A 23,450-nucleotide genomic window follows, 5' to 3' on the forward strand; every position below is an offset into this window, starting at 1 on the left:
AGCACATGCACGCTAAACTGAGCTTCAAATAGCACATGCACGCTAAACTGAGCTTCAAATAGCACATGCACGCTTAACTGAACTTCAAAAAGCACATGCACGCTATACTGAGCTTCAAATAGCACATGCACGCTATACTGAGCTTCAAATAGCACATGCACGCTATACTGAGCTTCAAATAGCACATGCACGCTAAACTGAGCTTCAAATAGCACATGCAAACTAAACTGCGCTTCAAAGGTTAGCCTGGCGCATAGGGCTGTGGAAAGAAGTCAGGAGGAGGTGAACGAAGAGACTGCCAGGAGAGGGAAAAGCAGACCAAAAGCAAGGGCCTCAGAGGAGGAGGACTGGCAGCCAGGGAGGGAAACCTGCCAGCCCCGAGTCAGAAGGACAGTGGCACACGACCCTGCAAAGGCACAGCTGACAGCTCTTCCTACTGAAGCCCCAGAGCGCCTGCACTGCTCTCTGGGCGGATTAACCTGTGGAATGACAGCAATGGACATAGCCATAGGCCAACCAAGCACCTTCAGGCAACCAAAAACGCTTCAGTGTGCCCCATATCCCCTGAAGTTACTCTCCCGCCTTTCAGCACAATCAAGGCATTCAGTTGGAAGTTGTGGCACGGAGTTTCATTGACTTACTTAAGCCTTGTGCCTTACGGACTCTGCAATGGACAGCAAGGCTTGCAACACATTTGTCATTTTCTTATTTAGATAAATGTGGAATTTTTTGGAAGAGCCCAAGTGTCTACTGGTGTGACTTCTGTTTGCCATCCTCCTCACCCTCTCTGAACCTCTTCTCTGCCACATAATTCCCAGTGGAGACGTCGGTGTGAGTCACTGTACCTGTGTGTGTGTGTGTGTGTGTGTGTGTAAATGCATCAGTGTGTTTGAGTGGAGACGTCTCTGTGTGTCACTGTATCTGTGTGCACATCTGTATCACTGTATCAGTATATTTGTGAGTGGAGACATCGGTGTGAGTCACTGTACCTGTACCTGTGTGTGTGTCTGTGTGTGTGTGTCTGTGTCACTGCGTCACTGCGTCAGTGTGTTTGAGTGGAGATGTTTCAGTGTCACTATATCTGTGTGTAAGTCTGTGTGAGTCACTGTACCTGTGTGTGTGTCTGTGTGTGTAAATGAGTCAGCGTGTTTGAGTGGAGGCATCTCCGTGTGTCGCTATATCTGTGTGCACATCTGTATCACTATCAGTATATTTGTGAGTGGAAACGTGTGTCACTGTATCTGTGTGAGTCGCTGTATCAGCGTATATGTCTGTGTGTATAAATGCATCAGTGTGTTTGAGTGGAGACATCTCCATGTGTCACTGTATCTGTGTGCACATCTGTATCACTGCAGTATTTGTGAGTGGACGGGTGTCACTGTATCTATGTGTACTTGTGTGAGTCACTGCGTCAGTGTGATTGCGAGAGGAGATGTCTGCGCATGTCACTCTTTATGCGTGTTTCTGCTTGTATGTCAGTGTGTATCACTGTGTTAAGAGTGTTTGTGAGTGAAGATGGCGGTATGTGTCAGTTTCTGTGTGTAATTCTGTGTTGTCTTGCCTGTTAACTTTTAGAAAAAGACTTAAAACCTGGCTCTTTCACCAAGCCTTCACCGACCCACCAGACAATCACTAGTTGTCCTTCACGCTTACCCGTTATGATGATTATACTCACGAATGGACTCTGACTCTCCCAGGTTAAAGCACCATTAAGCTTTAACCCGTACACCCTATGGCATCACTTCATATTTATTTCCTGCCTTATCTTCTTTCCAGCTTGTTGCAAGCTTCCAAGTTCTCTTCCCTGTTGATTGTAACTTTGACTCATTCCTACTTACTGTTTATCTTTCGTTTACTTGAATAGTTACCCCAGTTTTATTCTTGTTAATTGTAAACCGATCCGATATGGTTATTTACTATGAAGGTCGGTATATAAAACTGTTAAATAAATAAATAAATAATTCTGTGTGTGTGTTTCTGTGTCTGTGTTGTCACTGCGTCAGTATGTTTTTGAGTGGAGACATTTGCATATGTTGCTGTTCATGCATGTTTCTGCGTGTATGTCTGCGTGTGTCACTGTTTATGTGTTTCTGCTTGTATGTCAGTATATGTTACTATGTTAGTGTGTTTATGAATGTACATCTGTGTGTGTCGCTGTTTATGTGTGTTTCTGCTTGTATGTCGGTGTGTGTCACTATGTTAGTGTGTTTGTGAGTGTAGACTTCTGTGTGTGTAGATCTGTGTGTCACTGTTTATGCTTGTTTCTGCATGTACATCTGTGTATAGGTCTGTGTGTGTCACTGTTTATGCATGTTTCTGCGTGTACATCTGCATGTGTCACTCTTTATGAGTGTACATCTGCATGTGCCGCTGTTTAGGCATGTGTCTGCGTGTAGTCTGCGTGTGTCACTTTTTAAGTGTGTACATCTGCGTGTGTCACCGTTTGTGTGTCACTGTTTCTACATATATGTCGGCATGTGTCACCGTTTGTGTGTGTTCTTGCTTGTGTGTCGGTGTCTGTCACTATGTTAGTGTGTTTGTGAGTGTAGACATCTGTGTCACTGTTTCTGCATGTACATCTGTGTGTGTAGGTCTGTGTGTCACTTTTTGTGTGTGTTTCTGCTTGTACATCTTTGTCGCTGTTTCTGTATGTACATCTGTGTGTATAGGTCTGCGTGTCACTGCTTATGCATGTACATCTGCATGTGTCACTATTTATGAGTGTACGTCTGCGTGTGTCACTGTTTAGGCATGTTTCTGCGTGTATGTCTGCGTGCGTCCCTTTTTATGCATGTACATCTGTGTGTCACCGTTTGTGCGTCACTGTTTCTACTTATACATCGACCTGTGTCACCGTTTGTGCGTGTTCTTGCTTGTGTGCCGGTGCGTGTCACTATGTTAGTGTGTACGTCTGTGTGTCACTGTTTCTGTGTGTACATCCACGTGTCACTGTATATGCATGTTATGTTTCTGTGAGTACGTCTGCGTATGTCACTGTTTATGCGTGTTTCTGTGAGTATGTCCGCGTGTGTCACTGTTTATGCGTGTTTGTGAGTACGTCCGCGTGTGTCACTGTTTATGCGTGTTTCTGTGAGTACGTCCGCGTGTGTCACTGTTTATGCGTGTTTCAGTGTGTACGTCTGCGTATGTTACTGTTTCTGTGTGTACGTCCGCGTGTGTCACTGTTTATGCGTGTTTCAGTGTGTACGTCTGCGTGTCACTGTTTATGTGAGTACGTCTGCGTGTGTCACTGTTTATGTGTGTTTCAGTGTGTACGTCTGCGTATGTTACTGTTTCTGTGTGTACGTCCGCGTGTGTCACTGTTTATGCGTGTTTCAGTGTGTACGTCTGCGTATGTTACTGTTTCTGTGTGTACGTCTGTGTGTGTCACTGTTTATGCGTGTTTCAGTGTGTACGTCTGCGTGTGTCACTGTTTATGTGAGTACGTCTGCGTGTGTCACTGTTTATGTGTGTTCTTCCTTGTGTGTCGGCGTGAGTTATTGATCTCTGTGCGGCTCCCTTTCGACCTCTCTCGTCCCTTGATATTACACTGGGGGTAGGAGCAGCAAAGCTCTTTCTACCTTTCCGCCCTGTTTGAAGTGCGGCGGCCTCAGCTGCCTTGAAACATCTGTTTCCAAACAGCCAGCAGTCAGTAATTAGTCGTATGGCAGGCCCAGGCAGGGCGAGAGCGGAGGCCGGGCAAGAAACGGCACGCAGGGCCCACTTAAGCCAGCACATTCCTGCACTCACACAATACCAGCGGGATCTGCTTGTTTTTCTTTGCATGAAAGATACAGTTTCAAACATTAGCCGTGTGTGTGTGTGTGTGTGTGTGTGTGAGTGTGTGCGCGCACAGCAGCTCTCCCTTCTCCTCCCGATGCCTCACCTTTCTGCTTCCTCTCTCTGTGGGACCTCGCTTGCATGACCAAAGGTTTGCTTTAGTTTTGGGGACAGGGGACAGTGGGGGCTGTAGTTAAAGTGATGGTGATGGGGGTATTTTCACTGGGGCGTGGGGGAGAAGGAAAGAGGGGTGTGCTGCTGGCTACACTTAAGGTGGAGCGTGCAGTCTGTTTTTCACACTGTCCACAACGAGTAAGTAGTCAGTCACGCAAAGCTTTGCTCACAATTGGCCTACGGAAGAATTAATTGCCGTATTTTTTTGCATTGAGAACTCTGTTAGTTTTTGGCCTTCGCTGGATGTCAGGGACAGCAGTGCCCATCCAGTACCCGTTTTCCTGAGATACAGACCTGGTTTTCCACAATCTAGTCTTTATTTAATAATAATTCAATGTGTTGACCAGGAAAACCAAACTAGGACAGATATCTTGTTTTCAACTGGCCCTGGAGACAGTGCAGGGCAGCTCCTCCGTGAAAGCCACAGAAACCATTATCACACTTTGAAAGGGCGGCCTTCTCCTGCGTCCCCTCCTGCCAGGGAGGTCAGACTGGAGGACGGAAGAGCAGGCCAGCAGCAGTGTGGACACAGGAAGCACATCCTTCCAGTCCCTGCGGATGCAACTCCTCGCACGCCTCGCCAGCACCACGGGGTGGGGACAGGGAGCACACTCCTCGCACGCCTCGCCAGCACCACGGGGTGAGGACAGGGAGCACACTCCTCGCACGCCTCGCCAGCACCACGGGGTGGGGACAGGGAGCACACTCCTCGCACGCCTCGCCAGCACCACGGGGTGGGGACAGGGAGCACACTCCTCGCACGCCTCGCCAGCACCACAGGGTGGGGACAGGGAGCACACTCCTCGCACGCCTCGCCAGCACCACGGGGTAGGGACAGGATCACACTCCTCGCACGCCTCGCCAGCACCACGGGGTAGGGACAGGATCACACTCCTCGCACGCCTCGCCAGCACCACGGGGTAGGGACAGGAGCACACTCCTGGCACGCCTCGCCAGCACCACGGGGTGAGGACAGGGAGCACACTCCTCGCACGCCTCGCCAGCACCACAGGGTGGGGACAGGGAGCACACTCCTCGCACGCCTCGCCAGCACCACGGGATAGGGACAGGATCACACTCCTCGCACGCCTCGCCAGCACCACGGGGTAGGGACTGGAGCACACTCCTGGCACGCCTCGCCAGCACCACGGGGTAGGGACAGGGAGCACACTCCTCACACGCCTCGCCAGCACCACAGGGTGGGGACAGGGAGCACACTCCTCGCACGCCTCGCCAGCACCACAGGGTGGGGACAGGGAGCACACTCCTCGCACGCCTCGCCAGCACCACGGGGTGGGGACAGGGAGCACACTCCTCGCACGCCTCGCCAGCACCACGGGGTGGGGACAGGAGCGCACTCCTCGCACGCCTCGCCAGCACCACGGGGAGGGGACAGGGAGCTCACTCCTCGCACGCCTCGTCAGCACCACGGGGTGGGGACAGGATCACACTCCTTGCATGCCTCGCCAGCACCACGGGGAGGGGACAGGGAGCACACTCCTCGCACGCCTCGCCAGCAACATGGGGTGGGGACAGGATCACACTCCTCGCACGCCTCGCCAGCACCACGGGGTAGGGACAGGAGCGCACGCCTCGCCAGCACCACGGGGTAGGGAGAGGAGCACACTCCTCGCACGCCTCGCCAGCACCACGGGGTAGGGACAGGAGCGCACGCCTCGCCAGCACCACGGGGTAGGGACAGGAGCACACTCCTCGCACGCCTCGCCAGCACCACGGGGTAGGGACAGGAGCACACTCCTCGCACGCCTCGCCAGCACCACGGGGTGGGGACAGGGAGCACACTCCTAGCACGCCTCGCCAGCACCTCAGGGTGGGGACAGGGAGCACACTCCTCGCACGCCTCGTCAGCACCACGGGATAGGGACAGGATCACACTCCTCGCACGCCTCGCCAGCACCACAGGGTGGGGACAGGGAGCACACTCCTCGCACGCCTCGCCAGCACCACAGGGTGGGGACAGGAGCGCACTCCTCGCACGCACCACAGGGTGGGGACAGGAGCGCACTCCTCGCACGCCTCGTCAGCACCACGGGGTGGGGACAGGATCACACTCCTCGCACGCCTCGCCAGCACCACGGGGAGGGGACAGGGAGCACACTCCTCGCACGCCTCGCCAGCACCACAGGGTGGGGACAGGAGCGCACTCCTCGCACACCTCGCCAGCACCACGGGGTGGGGACAGGGAGCACACTCCTCGCCAGCTCCACGGGGTGGGGAAAGGGAGCTCACTCCTCGCACGCCTCGCCAGCACCACGGGGTGGGGACAGGGAGCTCACTCCTCGCACGCCTCGCCAGCACCACGGGGTGAGGACAGGGAGCACACTCCTCGTACGCCTCGCCAGCACCACGGGGTGAGGACAGGGAGCACACTCCTCGCCAGCTCCACGGGGTGGGGAAAGGGAGCTCACTCCTCGCCAGCACCACGGGGTGGGGACAGGGAGCTCACTCCTCGCACGCCTCGCCAGCACCACGGGGTGGGGACAGGGAGCACACTCCTCGCACGCCTCGCCAGCACCACGGGGTGGGGACAGGGAGCGCACTCTCACCCAGAGCTAGCCTTGCTGGTCTGGCAGAGGGGGTCTCCAAAGGAAAGGCAGGGAACCCTGAGAAGGAGGCCGATGGAGATGAATTGAACGGGGTTTGGGAAGTCCAAGGTTACCTGAGGGAGAGGGGGGAGATGGAGAAGGACAATGTAAGGAGCAGACAGGAGGGGGGGCAAAATGTAATGGATGAGCAGTCTGTGCACTGTGGGAGCCTGGGAGTAACTTCAGAGGGGGGGTCCATCCCTGAAAGGCTAACGTACCCTGGAAAATGGCTTTGAACATTGCTTGCCCAAGGTCACACAGAGTGTCAGGGGCAGAGGAGAGCTCTGAACTCGTGCCCCATGACTCCTGCTGGATCACAGGCAGCCCCGTGAGCCCTCTCCTCCTCCCTTTACCTCTCCCCGCTGCTGTTTCCTAAGACGCGTTCAGTATTGCCCCCGCTGGCCCTTGGAGGTAACCCCTCGTGTGTACACATGGGAAGCAGAACGGACACCTTGCTTTAGGAAATCTCAGAGGACTGGATCCCGACACATGCACCTTTCCAAACCTGCGGAGCATGCAGCCCGGGCTCTCATACCGCTCTGAGCCGATGCGTGTCGCGGGACGGCTCCTCCAACCTCCGAGAATTCCCACAGCCTCTCCCACCTCCCCCTTTCAGCTGCGGCATCGTCGTATCAATCCCACGGGCATGGGAGTAATGCAGCTCGCAGGGACAGGCTCCTTGGCAGGGGGGAAGCTGATAATATATTTGCCCTCTGTATAAGCCCCACCCTGAGGGCCATGCCCAGAGCATTTTGTAAGGACATTGAGAGGTTGGAAGCGGGTGGCAGACGGGCTCCCAAAACGGCAACCGTGCCTACAAAAAGAGAGGCTTAAGGAATGCAAACCATGCTGCTTGGTTGGGAGAAGAGGAAGGTGGAGGTGCGGGAGAATATGGTAAAAACACCCAAATAGTTTGCAGATTTCACTAAAGTACAATTTAGATTGGGGGCGCCCTGGGGAGAGGGAAACGCCCGCAGTCCCCGAACGCAATCCGCTTCAAAGTGCCGAAAGGCGGAATACAAATAAATAAATAAAGTGCAGAACATTTTATTTCTCTATGGAAAGTGACACCAAGAATTGGAGGTCGGGCTATGGAACTGAAGGGAGAGAGGCTCACAGACAACATGAGGAAATGCTTCATTACTGATGATGGTGGCGGCGGAGGTCCCCAGCACGGTGTCAAAAGGTAGGCCCGCTTGGGACAGATGCAGAGGGCACAGCTGGGGGAGAGTTAGGGTACAAGAACTGGAGGACTCTGCTGCTGGTTTCCACATGGAGACATCTACCTGGAGGAGCAGCGAGAGCTCGTACGGCACCATCAAGCTCCCCAAAACCGCCGGCAGGTTCAATCAACAGGAAGCTACAGCAAGAGTTTGGGATCTTCTCAGATATTCCTGGGGGGAGGCGGCGGGCTGACTAAGTGCATACACTTAGTGTAGCTGGGTTCAAAAAAGGATTGGATAAGTTCTTGGAGGAGAAGTCCATTACCTGCTATTAAGTTCACTTAGAGAATAGCCACTGCCATTAGCAATGGTTACATGGAATAGACTTAGTTTTTGGGTACTTGCCAGGTTCTTGTGGCCTGGTTTTGGCCACTGTTGGAAACAGGATGCTGGGCTTGATGGACCCTTGGTCTGACCCAGTATGGCATTTTCTTATGCTCAGTTAAGGATAAAAGAAGGCGGCATGATCTCCTGCAGGTGGTCAAGCTTGTACGGCTGACAACTGAGAGATCTCCTTAGCACAAAGGGTGATGTTAAGAATAAAGAAGTAGAGGACAGATAGAACAGCATAGACAGAGGCAGCTGGGCAGACTGCTTATCTACTGATGTGCACAGGCACTAGAGTATGGCAAATTCAGAGCATTACCAAATAAATATCGCACTGTGGCGGGCTTACTCCAGAAAGCAGGGGTTCTCCATACACAGCAAGACAAATCAGCCACACAAGTGGGTGAAGTCATCTGACTGCACAGAGAAGGAAAAAAAAGCTTTCTGAGAGCACAGAAAGGATGATGAGGTCATTCTGAGCAAGCAGTCGCCATCACACGAGTCTCCTCGCTCTTTCTGACTAGCTAACCTTCAACTCTACTGGGAGAAGCATGGGATCATGCAGCCAATTTCTCCTGTCGTCTACGGAGAACAACTTTGCTATTTCTGTGGACAAGCATGACAGGTACCAGCCACACATGTGGTGGCTCCCAAGCCGAGGAATGCATGAAAATAATTTCTACTTTACAGAAGAAGTCTTGAGGGAAGAGTTGAAAGGAATCAGTTAAAGCCCATCCAAACGCGAAGCACGTTGGAGGCAGTAATGAGAAGTAAAGGCATTGATGGAAGACCCAGCGGCAACCTAACCGACGTCTTCCATGGAGGCAGAGCGAAGATGTGTTAAGGAAGTTGCCAGAGCTCTGGCTTAATGAGGTTTCACTTTATCTTGGCGATGGAGGTCGGAATTATTATGGCGGTAAGAGAAACAATCAGATATCCAAACCGAGAGCGTTCTCTTTGCAACGGAAGATCCCTATTTGACTGGGTTGCAAAGACTCTGTGTAGGAGTTTGTTCTTTCTAAATGGAACAGCAAAGCTCTTTTGCAATCCACTTATTAAGAGCCTGCTCATCCTTATCGGTGTGAAGTCTGGGAAAAAAAATGTTGGCAAGACTATGGATTGGTTTAAATGAGATACGTTTTGGTAGAAATTTAATCTGTTATGGAAAATTTGAGTACAGGGAGAATATGAAAGATAAGAAGGCTTGTAGCTCGCTTAATCTCCGGAGATGTAAGAATAAAGCTTTCAAAGAAAGGAAGTTCAGTTCTGCTCTGGCCAAAGGTCCAAATGGTGAAATCATGAGCTGAGTCGGAACTACCTTTAGCTCCCAGGATCAAAGGTTTAAGATGATTTAGGCCTTTCATGAATCTGGCGCCTATAGGTTGATGAGAAAGAGGAAGACCCGTGGTATGCCGCTACATTGCTGAAATGAACGCTGACAGCCTTCACTCCTGACTGTCAAAGGTTTAACGGGTATTGAAGTAGCAAGAGAACAGGACATGTAAAGACGTCTTGTTGTAGAGTAATGCTCTAGACAGGGAACCTTTGTCATTGGAAGTTATAGGATCTTCTAGGGGCTAATTATTCAGTCACTGGCCGGACTGCAAAGTGAGCCAGATAAACTTATCCTGCTAACTTTGGAGAGATATTCAGGAGTGCAGCCACACTACTGAATATAGACCAGAGGTAGCCAGCTAACTTAACTCCTCTCAGGAGCTATCTTGGAAACCCTCCTACATTATCTGGCTACATTTTACCCAGATAATGAGATATTCAGCTAAAATTTAGCTAGATAAGTGCCAAAAATATAGAAAAGTCAGCATTTAACTAAGCCCTTTTGAATTCAGTTAACTTTTTAGTCCTCACCCCCTCTTCTGGAGGAGCATTCCAGGAATCGACCACTCTCTCCATGAACAAATATTTCCTGATGTTGGCTCTGAGTCGCCCCAGCCTGGCATTTCATTTCATGATCCCTAGTTCTACTGTTTCCTTTCCAACAGAAACGTTTCAAAGTTTGTGCATCATTAAAACCTTTTAAGTATCTGAAAACCTGTATTATACAGTATTTCCCCTGCATCTCCTCTCCTCAAAAATCATTTGATGAGACCCCCCACCATTTTGGTCGCCCTTCTCTGGACCACCTCCATCCTGTCTCTGTCCCTTTTGAGATTCGGTCTCCAGAAATGAACACAGGACTCCAGGTGAGGCCTCACCAAAGACCTGTACAAGGGGATTATCACCTCCTTTTCCCTGCTGTTATTCCTCTCTCTGTACAGCCCAGCATTCTTCTGTCTTTAGCTATCGCCTTGTCACATTGCTTCACCACCTTCAGATCATTAGACACAATCACACCAAGGTCCCTCTCCCAGTCTGTGCGCATCAGTCTTTCACCGCCCATCACACACAGCTCTTTTGGATTTCTGCACCCCAGATGCAAGACTCTGCACTTCTTAGCATTGAATCCCAGCTGCCAAATCCTCGACCACTATTCTGTTGTAGATCTTAATATTATCTGCAAATAGACTTTAACTTCTATTCCTTCTGCAATGTCGTTTACAAAGATATTGCAAGAACAGGTCCCAACATGGATCCCTGTGGCACTCCACTTAACACCCTTCTCTCTTCAGAGTAGGTTCCATTTACTATTACGCATTGTCTCCTGTCCTTCAACCAGTTTGTAATCCATGCCACCACCTTGGCGCTCTCTCCCAAGCTTCTCATTTAATTCATGAGCCTCCTATGCAGAACCATATCCAAAGCTTTGCTGAAATCCAAGTAAATCTCATCAAGCGCTCTTCTTTGATCCAATTCTCTAGTCACCAAATCAAAAAAATTAATCATATTTGTCTAACAGGACCTTCCCCTGGTGAATCCATGCTGCTTCATATCCAGCAGTCCTCCTGTTTGTAGATAGTTCCCTCTCCTTTCCTTCAGCAGAGTCTCCATTACTTTTCCCACCACCGAAGTGATGCTAACCTACCTGTAGTTTCCCACCTCCTCTCTGCTCCCACTCTTGTGAAGCGGGACCACCACCGCTCTTCTCCAATCACTCGGCACCACTCCCGTTTCCAGGGATCTATTGAACAAGTTCTTCAGCGGAGCCGCCAGCACATCTCTGAGCTCGCTTCATATCCTGGGATATACTACATACAGCCCTTCAGTTTTCCATGTTTTTCCCACACATTCTCTTATGTAAACACAGTTGCATCTATCCCATCCCCATCTACTGTCTTGTCAACCAGCAATGGTAACCCCCATGTGAGAGAATGGGCGAGAGTATTGAATATTCGCACCTTGTGAAACAGCAGTTGGAGTTGCTGGTTCCACTGCCATGAGCTGGGCTCCTGGCAAGGCGTGCATCAGAGGCGACATGGACCATTGCTGCCTTGTGACCCAACATCTTTGTTCAGACAATGTCAAAATATTATTTGTCAAAACTGTTGCTGAACGAAGAGGAAGAAAATGTGTTGTATCAAGCTGGTCTCCTAGAGAGGGTAATTTTTAATAGCGTGCATACAGCACATACGCCTGGATTTTATAAATGGGAGTTGCACAGTTTATAAATACCATGTATCACTACCTGTGAGGGTTTCAGTTCATGTACATTTTTTAATATCGGGATCTGCATAGTTTAAATAGCCATTTTATAACAGTACATACATATATTTTGCGTTAAATAACTGTAACGTGTGCACATCACAACGCTCAGTATATACATGGAGGTAGGTACTTTATAAAGCTGGCTGATGTAGGCACTTATCTTGCGTATGAAAATATTTATGGGCAGACTTCCATGCACCAGTTTGCCAAGGCGTCCACCAATTGACCCAGGCCCTCCGGCAATTCATCTACAGCCTCTCACCACTTGCTCTAGACCCGCTATCCAAAAACTGTAAGCCAAAAAGAAGTCCGATTTAATTTCCATGACTTAATTAGCAGCTGTGAAAGCATGTGCAGGTGTTTGAGGATGTATAAAATACAGAAATGAGCGCCTACTTCCAAACCCCTCCACGGAAGGCCCTCTTGGTGCGTGCATACTTTTCCATGCAGCAATGACGGCACGAGCATCATCCTGCCCTTCTGAAAACGTGCTTACCACGCACAAAGTCCACTTCGGCACCTATATGCTGATCTTAATCGTGCGACCCCCGCGATTTTCATTCACCCCATAGTCTATCACGAGAGCTTTTATGCTGTATTTTGGAAAATCAATGATGAATCCTAGGGACTGAAGGGTTCTCACTGTATGAAGATTGGAAGAATGAGCTTGTAGAAGGGTTTGGTCTGATATAAGCCACCCATCTAGGAAGGGAAAAACAAATACACTGCCTAGCCTTAGATGCGCAGTGACTACTGCAAGGCATTTTGTGAGTTTGAGTGAACAAAAGAGAGCTTGATATTGATAATGATCATTCTGCATGGTAAACCAGAGACTCTGGCCTATCATTTCTGTGCATGTACATATGCTTGAGATCTACGGTAGGGATCCAGTCTCTCATCTCCAACTGAGGAAGGATGATACGTAAAGGGAGTTGTATCTTGAACGTTTCTTTTTTCAGATGCTTATTGAATTTCCTTATAGGTTGATCTGGTGAGATGCTTTCTGTATTCTTCAGCTGCGTGTGAGAAGATAAGAAATGCTGCTTGAATCTGCTGGAAGTTCTTGAGTCATATCCAGCAGTTTCTGTAAGCAAGAATACATACACTGCGCCGTGCACAGCTTTTCTAGAACTTCACATATACTGCGCCGTGCACGGCTGTTCTAGAACTTTACATATACTGCGCCGTGCACGGCTGTTCTAGAACTTCACATATACTGCGCCGTGCATGGCTGTTCTAGAACTCCACATAATACTGCGCCGTGCACGGCTGTTCTAGAACTCCACATAATACTGCGCCGTGCACGGCTGTTCTAGAACTCCACATAATACTGCACCGTGCACGGCTGTTCTAGAACTTTGCATTGCTAATTAGAACATTTCCTTTGCTGCCTCTCCTAAAAGGCAAGGACTTTCCACAGAGAAGTATTGGAATGAGTTTTAGATCTTCTTGCCTTTTTTAAAGCGGATTCTACCACTACCGATGGCTGGCATAGTTGGACCTCTTGATGGCCTGCGCAAGACTGAACCTTATAAAAACACAGAAACACGATGGAATGAGACCATATGGTACATCTAGTCTGGCCATCCACACCAACTGTTCAGCTCTGCAATCCCTACCACTCCCTCCGAGATGCCCTGTGCTTGCCCCATACTTTCTTGAATTACAGTACAGACCTTGTCTCTACCATTTCCTTTGGCAGATTGTTCCATGCATCCAGCCTTTCTGAAAATAAATAATTCCTTAGATTACTCCCAAGTCTATCTCCTTTCAGCTTCAGTCCATGACCTCTCCTTTCCATTGAAAGAGGCTCACCTCCTGTGCATTGATACCTTGGAGGTAAATGTCTCTATCGCATCTCTCCTATCCTGCCGTTCCTCTACAGTATACATAATTAGATATTTAAGTCTGTCCCCATATGCTTTATAATGAAAAACACAAACCATTTTAGTTTGCGTTCCATCCAGTTTATATCCTTTTGAAGGTGTAGCCTCCAGAATTGTAGTGGGGTAAAATCATGTTGCAGATGTGGACCCTTAGGCCGAGAGGGGGCTGAAGCAAACTGAAGGAAGGAGCCCTGCAGGTCTCCACAATGAGCAGGCGGAGCTGGCTGAAGCAGAGGCTCAACTAGAGCTTCGTCAATACTAGCCCACGTTCCTCTTAGGGCCGACTGGTCTTAGGCGTGGGCCTCTGTGGAAGTGAAAATCCATTGCGATGGTCATTGCAGGCCAACAAGGAGCAGGAAGCGGAGTCAGGATAAGTAGCAGTCAGGACAGGCAATTATCAAACAGGGCCAGGTTTGGTAGGTAGCCTTCTTGCAGTGTCATGATTCAGGCAGTTATCTTGGCAGGTGTAGTTCAGTCAGAGATGGAAGCAGGCAGTGGTCAGGAGCAGGCGGAGGACAAGCAGCATTGAGGTCCAATCTGAGGTCAAGCCAGAAGCCCAAGCCAGAAGTCCAATTTGATAAGACGAGGAAGGACAAGGGACCACAGCAAGAAGACGAAACACTGAAGATAGACGAAGAAGACTGACCATGAAAAAAAGAACTCAGAAGACAAATCAGACTGCCACAAAACCTGGAACAGAACTCAGGAACCACATACAACAGAACAAGAACCAAGAATAAGGAACAGAAAACAGGAACCAGATGTGCAGAGGTAAAACACTATTCCAAGGGAGTCGCCCTATTGCCGAGGCAAGGAGGTATTGCAGTGGGAAGCCTTTTATAGGGTGGTGGTCCTGATTTCATCGGGAGGCACTGTAGGTGATTTTCCCCACGGGCCCTTTAAGTTAGTGCAGGGCGGGTGCGTGCGAACCTAGGGGCTGTCCTGCTGGAGCCAGTGGCATCTCTCTCCGGCAGGGCATCGGGCTTAGTCAGGTGCAGCAGTCGGCCTCATCTTTGTCATGGGGGCTTCCTGGACATGGAGAATTCCTGGCATCAGGTTGGGGCTGGAGGTAAAAATGGGGCCTGTAGAATGAGACCATGGGCCACCAAGCATAACATATCTTCTAACTTCTGCTAACTATTCCTCTCCCTATGCATCTAAACATCTTTCTGGCTTTTGCCGTCACCCTACCCGCTTTTTTGGCCACCTTGATATCATCATTTGCAATTACCCCCAGATCCTGCTATACTGTACCATTCTCGTGGGTTTTTCCAGGCCAAATGCATGACACGACAATTTTTTAAATCTTAGCTGCCAGACTCTAGATCATTCATCAAGCTTCACTAGATTCCTTCTCATACCTTCCTGGGTGTCTACTCTGTTACAGATTTTGGTATCATCCGCAAAAAAGACAAACCTTTCCCAACAGTCCTTCCACAATATCACTTATGAAAATGTCAAAAAGAACAGGTCTAAGAACTGATCCTTGGTGCCTACCACTCATAATGCCCCTGTCCTCAGAGAGAACTCAATTTACCATTACCCTTTGTTGACTCCTACTCAACCAATTTCTAACCCAGTCAGTCACTTTAGGGTCCATACAAAAGGGACTCAGTTTATTTGTAAGTCGTCTATGTTAAACCATGACAAAGGTCTTACTGAAATCCGGTACACTATATCTAGGGCTCTCCCTTGGTTCAGCTCTCTGGTCACTTAATCAAAGAAATTGATCAGATGTATCTGACAAGACCTACCTGTGATAAAATCATGCTGCCTCAGATCTTGTAATCCATTGGATTGCAGAAATTGCATTATCCTCTGTTTTATGTAGTTAGTTAAAAGTTCTTATATTCTACCATATTTAATACAATTGTTCTAGTTGGACCACAAAGTAAAAAAAAATTACAATAAAATCACAAACTACATAAAAAAACAGCTCGAATCAGATGGTTCGTAAGGCACAATAAACTGCGAGAAAAAGACGCATATACAAACCAGAATAAATCGAATCAGCATCAAAAGCTCATGAAAAAAAGGCTTTAACCAGCTTTTCAAATTTCTTAGAATCAGATAATTGTCACGGGGTAAGGATAACAAACTGCAAAGACTAGGACCAATAAGTTAAAAAAAAAAAAAAAAAGCAGAGCCATGGAAGACCTTAAGACCTAAAGGGCCAACGCAATCATTTCAGAGTTAATCCTCTGTGGAACAGGAGCCAAAGCAACTCCTAGAGTCCCTTACTGCACAGCCAAATTGTGTACAAGTTGTAAAACCTGAAAAGGCAGACTTGGAAGTGGTCAAGGAAGGACAACATGAAAGATTGCAATACGCGGTTTGAAAATTCTCCTTTGGTAAAAGATTACTAAGGTGGGACTTGGGGAAATCCACATCTTATCCCTGGGATAAGCAGCTTGGAATCTCTCTACCGCTTGGGATCCTGCCAGGTAACTGTGACCTGGATTGGCCACAGGATGCTGGGCTTGATGGGTCTTCGGTCTGACCCAGTATGGCCTGTTCTTATGTTCTGCAAAGCAGAGGTGGAGAAGAAGAGCGGAACACACAGTAATGAACATCCAATAAGTGAGGCGCAGCGCTAAAAGCGTGAAGGATCACGCTCACAGCAAGCGGCTTTAGGGTTTCCCCCCGTTCCCATATTGTGTGCTGTTCTTGTGGGGTCCCCGTTACAACCATTTTTCAATGCTTCGCTCGTTGACTCTGTGGGCGACACCGTGCTACGTCGTGATGCTGTTACATTCCTTTGTTTTTAGTATGGTCCAATGTGTTTACCAGGGTTTCGTTTTATCATGTTTATTTCTCATGCCTTTGATTTAGTGCCTTCAGACGCCAAGGTTTTTAGCGTCTACTTTGTTACCTCTTCCTTAATTTGGTATGTTTATAGTTTGTAGCCTGTTTTTCGGTTTTCATCTGTTTTGTTTCAATTTATTCTAATTTCTATCCTTTTACAGTTTGGGCTTCTGTTGCTCCCGATGCAGCCGGAGTGGCGAAATACGGTCCGTGTCGGGGGACCGAAATCTGCTCACCTTTTCACAACTGGATAATAAAAAAAATGGAATTGCTTGGCAATATAGGAGTGATCGAATCTGTTACTCAACTTTTGGATCCTTCTCGCTTTCAGCGCTGCACCATCTTATGTTCTAACATATCTAAGACGGTGCAAAAGCCTATAAGGTGAATTTTCAAACCCGTATGCGCATAAGGTAATAGGTAGCCACTGCTTGCATATTCCGTATTTGACAAACGTCCATAATACACACATTATTTCACTCTCACACACACACGTGTAATAAAGGGGGAGGCCTAGGGTGGTCCTGGGCAGGGATAACAGTCGCACGCGACGGTTGCTATTTTAAAAGACACTCACACACGTTTTCTAACGTGCTCACGTAGTTTTACACCTGCTAACTATCTGGCACAAGTGACATTAAACATGCGTGAACTGGAGGGACTTCAGGCTGAAGAACCAGGAAGGTTTCAAAGACCTGGAGAAGGACTGGGCAAACAGCCATTAAACTGGCAATTTCACGCGCATGTGTCTCTCTTAAAATACATCAATTTAGGCAGGTAAATCCTGACTCATGCAAGTAAGTCATACTTTATTTTCGCATGTAAAACAAATGTACATATATTTTAAAAGGGACTGACTGGTATTCACGTGTTGCTCTACACACAAACACATGTTGTGGGGTAATGACACGCATATGTGATATGTGCATGCTATAAAATAGTATGGTAAGGCTACACACTGCAGCATACACGTGTACTTGTGGCCTCTTGTAGTTTTGCCATAGTATTTTATAACATATTCACATTTGTGATACAGATTTTTCTTCCATTTGCATCCATTTGATACCCAGTTTTATTGAGACTGGAAGGGTTGCCAATGGGATCTGCCACATCCTTGTCTGAGGTTCCTGTTATAGTCTATATTTTGGTGCTGATGCAACTTGCTTCAGAGGTTTAATAAACTTTAATAAACCAAAGACGATGTCGACGTTCCACCTTTTGGAATAGAGGGAAAGGAACCTCCTTGGCCATCTTTTAGATGAAAGCAAGATATGCTGTGTCCTATGGAGAAATATAAGATTATTCAGGGCCTTCCTGTGAATCAGAGGTTAATGCAGTATGTTCCTAACTCCGCTCTCTCCCTAGATGAGGGTGAGTCACGAGACTTAGGCTGTGATATGTCTTCTCTAGCCTGAAAAGGTGGAATAGTAGACGGGCATCAACAGCTCTAAAATGGGAGACACCTGCTCCGAGGCAGAAAGAGGTGGCATATCAGAAAAATACATTTTAACAAATCTAACCCATCTCTTCCGGACCATGCAAGAAAAACAGTGGAAAAACTGTCTGATTCGGGAATCGAAATCGGGATGGCAGAGCTTTGGTCCTCTTTCGATGTTTTTCTGCACTGAAAATGGATTTTCCATGCCGAGAGGTCCTCTGCGCAGAAGACAGCACCATGGCTTTGCTTGTGGATGGGGCCAATTTGTCTTTGGTGCCACGGCCGTGCCAAAGAGGATTCTCTCTGCACCGATGAAGGCACCATCGGTACAGTGGAGAGACTTTTCAGGCTCAGGACAGAAATGAGCCTTTTTGAATTCAAGCAACAGCCTTTGCGCCGACGAAAGCTTCATGTAATGACTGAAGTGGAAGCAGAGGCGATTTTGGAAACTCCTTCGAGGTCAAACCCCTTGACCTTGTGGCCCTCGGTGACATGCGTACACAGGCCACACAGTTGGGGACATCGTGGGAAGGACTGAGACACTGGACACATTGGTCAGCCAGATGTGAGAGGGTCATTTTAGAAGATCAAAGGAGACCGTACACATTTTTTAAAAAAGGATTTTTTTAGGAGACTCATGAATGAAAAACAAAAGAATAATTATAAGAAAAAGAAAAAAAAAACCCTGAGAGGAAAAATGACTACCAATGGCTTAGTTTACTGAGAGCAAAAACACGTCCTTTCGAACTAACGGAGGAGACTTGCGCCATGGCAGCTCTGAAAGAGCTTTTTCCTTCTTGGCACCATCAAATGACATCACTGACTTGTATGGCCGATATTTGTCCTGCTTGTCCATGGTCAATATTGCACGTTACTAGCAAATCTAGGACTAAACTTCCTTCCTATATGCAGATGACATATAATTCTATATCCCATTCGAAAAAACATTTGAAAAAAACTGCGTCATCCCTGAAGGTCATACAACAAAAACTTGCTCAACTGAAACAAACTCTAAACCCCCAAAAAACTGAAATAGTTTTGTTCTGTCCCCAGCAGTGGGCACATGTTTGTATCTGTATATATTGTAGTTTAACTGTGTTTAGTGCAGTCTTTCCTTCTCAGGATTCTTAATACTGAAACACTATTTGTAACCCATGATAAAAGTCTGTGAGCCTTTGCCTTTAAGAGGAGCCTTTGCCCTTAAGAGAAGCTCCCTCCCCCCTCCACTTTCTCTCACTATCAGAAGAGCTTGAATGCCCCTCAATCTAACTTGAGTCTTCCTAGGTGCCTTATAGACTCAAGGGACTGCCCTTCATGCTCCCCCTGTGTCACATGGTTCTTAGGCTTGCTGCCATTGGACCCTGTCCCCTGCTTCCTGCTTGTGGGGGCGTTTTTCTTTAGCAGCTCCCGAAGGGAGTTCAGTCTTGCTCCACGCTTGCTTCTGAGCCAGCAGCGCTCTGTAAAACCCTGTGAAACGATCGGGTTTTTAACCTTCTCTCTTACTGCCTTCGTCCGAAGACTAAATCAGCCTCATATCCCTCAAGCTCCCTACCTCTACCATAAACCAACTCCTACAACACAAGAGACTCCCTTCCCCCTTCTCCTGCCTCGTCTCCAGTTACCAAAGATCTTTGCCTAGGAGCTCACGTTTGAAATGCAACAATTGTAAGTATAATTTACCTGTACAATAAATAACTTCAAACTTACAGAATCTTTGTCTTGAGGACTGATTGGAGAGAAAGTTTTGCTGCCTGAATAGGAAAAAGCACAGATGTTTACCTGATTCAGAACAAGTTTGGTTAAGGAAAGACAACACGATAATCAAACCTCCAACCCTAGACCTAGGAATCACTAATATTACTCCCTCAGATCAAATACGTGACTTAGGAATACAGGTCGACGAGAACTTCACTATGAAAAAGCATATAAACAAATTAATCAAACAAGGTGCTCCGAGCTAAGAATATTACATTAACTAAAACCCTTGTTAACCACTCAAGACTTCTGCACCGTCTTACAAACACATATTTTCAAACAGGCTACTGCCACTCTCTTCTATTAAGCCTACCATTGAGTCTACTAAAGTCACTACAGCTACTTCAAAATGCCTCCACAAGATTCTTACTAGGAACAAGGAAATTTGACCACATCTCCCCCTCGCTGATTGCACTGCACAGGCTTCCTGTGCAATCCAGAATTCACTATAACATTTTAACTCTGATTTTCAATATCATCAACAACAACATTAGCCAGAGTTTTTTTTAGGAGTGACAATTCAAAACACCACACCACAAGGAGACCTAAGATCACAAAACAAAGGACTTCTAATGGTACCCTCCACTTGGAACACACTCCTAACGCAAATAAGAGGCCGAATGTTTTCCATAGCCGTCCCCAAGTTGTGGAACTCCCTTCCAGAGTCAATACGTCAAATAACAGATAGAAAGAACTTCAAGCATTAACTGAAAACATGGCTCTTTAGAAAAGCAGCCGACTTAACATAAAGGACCAATAATCTGATAACAACCACATCAGTACCAGAGATAATGTTAAAAGAGTGGGCATTAAGTACTGAATGATGTGATGTAAATTAATATTCATAGAACAAGCAATAAGTAATTAATGATATGATATACATTTATGTTAATGGAGCTAGCAATGATAATGAATGGTGTGATGAACATTGTTAGTAGGATTACTACCTGTATCCCCGTTAGGTCGACCATGAAAATGCACGACTATGAACTAGAATATACAGTAGATTGTGTAATTTCCTAAAAGGATTATGAACGAGAAGATGTATAGAATGCAGTGTCGAAATACATGGTAATCGCTACCACACAGTATGTGATCACTGACCATGAATATGTATGTGGATCTTGTAAATCGTTGTGATCTATGTTTGGAACAACGGTATATAAACACCTAAATAAATAAATAAATATATTGTGCTTAATCAACAGCATTACCTTAGGAATACTATAGTATAACAATCCACATCCAGAACATTACCAGAGGAATACCGCACGACAGCGTGCCACATCCAAAGCATTACCAGAGGAATACCACACGACAGCATGCCACACCCAGAAAATTACCAAAGGAATATAATACTAGTGTGTCACACCCAGAGCATTCCCATAGGAATATAATACTACAGTGTGCCACACACAGCATTCCCATAGGGATAGTTACTGCACTACAGTTTGTCACACCCAGAGCATTCCCATATGGATACTGCACTAGTGTGCCACACAAGGCATTCCCAAAGGAATATGAAACTACAGTGTGTCACACCCAGAGCATTCCATAGGGATAGTTACTACACTACAGTGTGTCACACCCAGAGCATTCCCATAGGAATACCACACTACAGTGTGCCACACCCAAAGCACTCCCATAGGGATACCACACTACAGTGTGCCACACCCAGAGCACTCCAATAGGGATACCACACTACATGTGCCACACACAGCATTCCCAAAGGAATATGAAACTACAGTGTGTCAGACCCATGGCATTCCCATAGGGATATAATACAACAGTGTGTCACACACAGCATTCCCAAAAGAATATAAAACTACAGTGTGTCACACCCAGAGCATTCCCATAGGGATAGTTACGGCACTACAATGTGCCACACCCAGAGCATTCCCATAGGAATAGTTACTGCACAACAATGTGCCACACCCAGAGCATTCCCATAGGGATAGTTACTGCACTACAGTGTGCCACACCCAGCGCATTCCCATAGGGATAGTTACTGCACTACAGTGTGCCACACCCAGCGCATTCCCATAGAGATAGTTACTGCACAACAATGTGCCACACCCAGAGCATTCCCATAGGGATAGTTACTGCACTACAGTGTGCCACACCCAGCGCATTCCCATAGGGATAGTTACTGCACTACAGTGTGCCACACCCAGAGCATTCCCATAGAGATAGTTACTGCACTACAGTGTGCCACACCCAGCGCATTCCCATAGGGATAGTTACTGCACTACAGTGCGCCACACCCAGAGCATTCCCACAGGGATAGTTACTGCACTACAGTGTGCCACACCCAGCGCATTCCCACAGGGATAGTTACTGCACTACAGTGTGCCACACCCAGCGCATTCCCATAGAGATAGTTACTGCACAACAATGTGCCACACCCAGAGCATTCCCATAGGAATAGTTACTGCACAACAATGTGCCACACCCAGAGCATTCCCATAGGAATAGTTACTGCACTACAGTGTGCCACACCCAGAGCATTCCCATAGAGATAGTTACTGCACTACAGTGTGCCACACCCAGCGCATTCCCATAGGGATAGTTACTGCACTACAGTGTGCCACACCCAGCGCATTCCCATAGGGATAGTTACTGCACAACAATGTGCCACACCCAGAGCATTCCCATAGGGATAGTTACTGCACAACAATGTGCCACACCCAGAGCATTCCCATAGGGATAGTTACTGCACTACAGTGTGCCACACCCAGCGCATTCCCATAGGGATAGTTACTGCACTACAGTGTGCCACACCCAGAGCATTCCCATAGGGATAGTTACTGCACTACAGTGTGCCACACCCAGCGCATTCCCATAGGGATAGTTACTGCACTACAGTGCGTCACACCCAGCGCATTCCCATAGGGATAGTTACTGCACTACAGTGCGCCACACCCAGCGCATTCCCATAGGGATAGTTACTGCACTACAGTGCGCCACACCCAGCGCATTCCCATAGGGATAGTTACTGCACTACAGTGTGCCACACCCAGCGCATTCCAATAGGGATAGTTACTGCACTACAGTGTGCCACACCCAGAGCATTCCCATAGGGATAGTTACTGCACTACAGTGCGTCACACCCAGAGCATTCCCATAGAGATAGTTACTGCACTACAGTGTGCCACACCCAGCGCATTCCCATAGGGATAGTTACTGCACTACAGTGTGCCACACCCAGAGCATTCCCACAGGGATAGTTACTGCACTACAGTGTGCCACACCCAGAGCATTCCCACAGGGATAGTTACTGCACTACAGTGTGCCACACCCAGAGCATTCCCATATGGATACTGCACTACAGTGCATCACACCCAGAGCATTCCCATAGGGATAGTTACTGCACAACAATGTGCCACACCCAGAGCATTCCCATAGGGATAGTTACTGCACTACAGTGTGCCACACCCAGAGCATTCCCATAGGGATAGTTACTGCACTACAGTGTGCCACACCCAGAGCATTCCCATAGGGATAGTTACTGCACTATAGTGTGCCACACCCAGTGCATTCCCATAGGGATAGTTACTGCACAACAATGTGCCACACCCAGAGCATTCCCATAGGGATAGTTACTGCACTACAGTGTGCCACACCCAGCGCATTCCCATAGGGATAGTTACTGCACTACAGTGTGCCACACCCAGCGCATTCCCATAGGGATAGTTACTGCACTACAGTGTGCCTCACCCAGCGCATTCCCATAGAGACAGTTACTGCACTACAGTGTGCCACACCCAGCGCATTCCCATAGGGATAGTTACTGCACTACAGTGTGCCACACCCAGAGCATTCCCATAGGGATAGTTACTGCACTACAGTGTGCCAC

The 23,450-nt window shown here is 47.8% G+C and overlaps 1 protein-coding gene across 3 annotated transcripts in view; it reads right to left on the reverse strand.

Moving 5' to 3' along the window:
* The window catches only part of WNT10A (Wnt family member 10A), a 106,150-nt gene that overhangs the window by 25,884 nt on the left and 56,816 nt on the right, over positions 1-23,450 (reverse strand). The window lies entirely within an intron of this gene.

The sequence above is a fragment of the Rhinatrema bivittatum genome, chromosome 6 (assembly GCF_901001135.1).
Source record: "Rhinatrema bivittatum chromosome 6, aRhiBiv1.1, whole genome shotgun sequence".
NCBI lineage: Eukaryota > Metazoa > Chordata > Amphibia > Gymnophiona > Rhinatrematidae > Rhinatrema > Rhinatrema bivittatum.